The following is a 4049-nucleotide window of genomic DNA, read 5'->3' as shown; positions in this document are numbered from 1 at the left end:
AAGCAGTGTATTCAATCTCAAAATCAATTTAACAAGCAAGGTTGAAACAGTAGCTGTAATGGAGGGTAGGGGCAGAATTGCAAAAGATGGCAATATCTCAAGTTCAGACGGTCCGAATGAGTTCAAACTCATATCAAGTTCATCATTAGGATTCCTGAACATATGGTCAAAATCTTGAAGGAATCTAAAAAAATATAGCTTAATTTTGAACAAAAGTGTGAATATTTGCAGGGGAAAAAATATCAACAACTGAACTTGGTTGTTGATGGCAGGATACTGGTATAGGAAAATAGCAGCACAAGAACATTAACAACAAAGCGATCCAACCAAGTTTCAGACCACAATTGTTCAACTGAATCAAGAACTAATTTATGCTTATCACACACAAGGGTTTCTTGATCAAACACGAGATTTCTTCAGAAGAGCCACAAAACAGTTTTCAATCAACCAAATTTTGTGTAGCACCGTGGCGTACCTTACAAACTTGTATGGAACACTTATGAATAAACTCCTCCACTGAAAAGAAACTCATTATCCAATCCTTAATAAATAAGATCACCTAAACTGCCTAGGAACTGAAGGAAGGAATTTAGACTCAAACCACAGCCATACTTTGCAGCTTAAAAAGACTATGACTTTATTAAAATGCTTATAACCAAAGACAGTACTCTCACAATTGGATCAGGAAGCCCATAACCAAATCAGCTACGGATTCAACTAACTTAAAAGAACTGAAAAATAAATTAAAGTTATAATAACTGAAGTACCTAATGCAATCTTACTACCCAAGGTTAAGGAAGTCTGTGAAAGAGCCCTATGCATTTAAAAACCCAATGGACCAAAAGCCCAACATGTATAAAACCCAACCCTAGACTTATTCCTAATAAAACAAGGTCCTTTTAGTGATAAATCTGCACCAACTCTAAAGTTCAAGAAGCAGGAAAAGAAGTCCACGAAGTTTCTCAAAATCTAAAGCCAGTCAAATGTTAGTTTGCATGGAGCTTCACTGAGGCATAAGACTCTTTAGATGAAATGGATATCCTCAGTCATTTGGTTTTATTTCTAAAGAGGCAAGAAAGTAATGCAAATCACATCTACCTATGGTCCATTAAATCATGTATGTCATATCCACATGTTCTCCTTGTGCTACTGCAATGTGACAAGAATCATATCTACAGCAGAAACTGCACTACTCCTAGGGGTGTCCACGGGCCAGGTTGGGCCAGGCCAGCCTAGAACCCAAACCCAACCCTAGAGGCTGAAATTGAAACCCAAACCCTACCCAACCCTGTTAAGGTTTAAGAATCACCAACCCTAACCCAACCGTGACAGGACCCAACCCAACTTGGCCCACCCTGATTACCTCTGATACGGTCAGTGTAAAAAAAAAAGGGATAAATGTGCGTTCTGGTGATCAAACCCTCAACCTTCCTTTTGAAAAGTATGGGTTTTACTGACAGACCAGCGCTACACTTCTTTTGCTTTTGAGCATTTAACTAAATTACACTAGCATAGGCCGGGTTGGCCCGAGGGCTAAACCTAAACCCGACCCAACCCGCCCCTGTCAGAGCTGATTATTTTGTAACCCAAGCCCGCCCTTTGGGTTGCAAAAATCGGGCTGAGATCAAGCGGGGCTCAGGACGGGCTTGGGTTGGGCCAAGTTAATAGGGTTTTTTTAGGACTACAACAGGGTCGGGTTGGGTCGGATTTTTGCAATCCCAAGCCCAGCCCTATATATTATAATCTAAGCCTATTCCCGCCCTGACCCTAATTTAAGGCCAAGGATTATTGTCCCTGACCCTAAGCCCTACATGGCTAAGCCAAACCCATTCCCATCCTGATTAGCCCTGTCCCTAACCCTAATTGACTCTATCCTTGGCCCTAGCCCTGATTGGCCCTATACTTAGCCCTGGCCCTGTCCCTAACCCTAATTGGCTCTATCCTTGGCCTTAGCCCTATACTTAGCCCTGGCCCTGATTGGCCCTATCATTGTCCATGTTCCTAATTCCTTAAGATCAAACATCAAGGACAAAACTAGGGCCAGGATTAGGGCCAAAATTAGGCTCAGGATCAAAGCCAAAAATCAAGGAAGGCTCGAGACAAGCTTGGCGGGCCAAAGAGTAATCCCAGGCCCGCCCTTGGCCCTAGTCAGGGCTAGAATATTTTGGCTCTAACCCACCCTTAGGGCCAAAATTTTGAACTCAAGCCCTATGTGAGCTTTGGGCGGGTCAAGGCCGTTAGGGCCAAACTTGCACCCCTAGTTTTGTTGACACCCCTAACTGCTCCTAATTGTCTTGTTTGCTGGACTATTCAATGGAGCATTTGTACACCATCATCAAAAGAAACAAAGACGACAATGCATACCTTCTCAGCTTGGACGACTACCATATGAACGGCAAGAATTTCCATTACATGCAAGAGCAAAACGTGCGGAACTTGAATAAATTTCCATTGTCCGCCTAAAGGCTTGTCGTACTCCAGACGTCACACTGAAATTTTTGTCCAAAATATAACATGAGATTAGGCGTTCTAGAAGACATCGTCAACATCTAAAAAATTTCCCCATATCTATTAAGTGAAAATCCTTAACATAAATATAATCTTAGTGACAAGAGGAATGTGGTCAACAGGGGATTAGTATCATTACCAGTGTGCCTCGTCCAAAATTATTCTTCTGTGCCGCCCCGAGGGTTAGGGTTACTTTCTTCCGGCCAAGCATTTTAATCTTGTTTCTCACAACATCAATTCTCCAGAAACAGGAAATAACAAACAAGTGTGCTGTGTGATTTGATAAAACCTAAAGTAAAATCCAAGGTTTAAAGTTACAATCAATAGAGCATGCTTAGGGAATTGAAGAAGGGGGAAAACAGATCAAAGAAGTTGTTCTTACGGCCAAGATAATATGGGAAATGTTGCCATCTCTGGTGATGAATTGAAGCCTCGACACGACATCTTCCTTCCCGATAACGTCGGCTACTTTTGTGGCTCTGTAACTCAACACCCATGGAACATCGTATTTGCTCTTGATGTCGAAGATGATGAAGCTGCCATTGCAGGGTTTGACACGCCTTAAGGCCCCCAACGTCCACTTCGAAATTTGATTCTCTCTGTCAGGAAACCGATGGCAATGTGTTCCCGAAATCTCGTACACTCTACTTCGAATCTTCAAAGCTGGAACGATACAACGATAACCGTCTGTTGCTTGGCGCTCTTTGCCGCTAGTTCCACTTAAAATTGGAGGGAAGCTTGTAACTGTCTTTTGCCGGTCTTTCTATGAGCCTGCGACCAAACACCGGCTCGGTCGGTCAAACTCATCAACCAGACATGGTCAGGAATGGGATGGATTTTTGTTTGCAGCTGCGCGGACACAGTCTCTCAAAAAAATGTTAAGGTTGAGAAGCATGGGTTAATTCGTAATTTAGTTTTTAAAAAAACCCACCCAGTCTGAAATAGAATTTGCAGAAAGATCACTTTCATCAAATTGGAAAAACTAGTTTGAATGAAAATCTAGTCATCGCTCTGCCTTTTCTCCGGTGGCAACGAAACCCACTCTGAGTCTCTCTCAACAACCGCTTATTCTTGTTCTCCAGAACACCCGCCATTAGAAACCGAAAAAATTCATAATGAAGGTGAAGGCATGGTGTGATTCATGAAGCAAAGAAGAAAACTTAAAAAGAAGTCATGATTAAGTTTGAATATTAAAGAAGGCAGGTTAAGTTCAAGATTTCTAAAAATCGTCAAAAAGGAGATTAATCTGAATTTTCAAGAATCCAAAGATACATGGATTCAACATTGAATTGTTTAGGGGGACAAAGATAAAATAGATAAGTTCACGAGAGAACTAAGACTTTCAGAAAAGAGATCAATTTGGATTCGAGATGCCTGATGAAACTACGAAATAAACGTAAAACTTAGTCATGACTAAACTTGAATAGAAGAGAGATTAATATGGACTAAAATACTTGTCAAAAGCTTGAAATTGCTTTGTTCATCTCGACGTTAAGTTCAAGGCCTTCACAATCTCGTTTCCTGACATTGTTTATGTTCTA

General features: G+C 41.3%; 1 pseudogene across 1 annotated transcript; it reads right to left on the bottom strand.

Annotated features, from left to right (window-relative positions):
* Window positions 1–1820: 1820 nt before the first annotated feature.
* LOC149013579 (replication factor C subunit 2-like) lies at window positions 1821–3213 on the bottom strand (annotated as a pseudogene). The gene is made up of 2 exons (XR_016174132.1): window positions 2648–3213; window positions 1821–2489 (listed from the first exon to the last, which is right to left on the bottom strand). The product of XR_016174132.1 is annotated as a replication factor C subunit 2-like (transcript).
* Between the last annotated feature and the right edge of the window lie 836 nt (window positions 3214–4049).

This window comes from Hakea prostrata, chromosome 6 (genome assembly GCF_041222555.1).
Source record: "Hakea prostrata isolate BN-2017 chromosome 6, UWA_Hpros_2, whole genome shotgun sequence".
Lineage (NCBI taxonomy): Eukaryota > Viridiplantae > Streptophyta > Magnoliopsida > Proteales > Proteaceae > Hakea > Hakea prostrata.
Note: the sequence above shows the minus strand (reverse complement) of the source record. Positions and strands in the feature narration are given on the sequence as shown.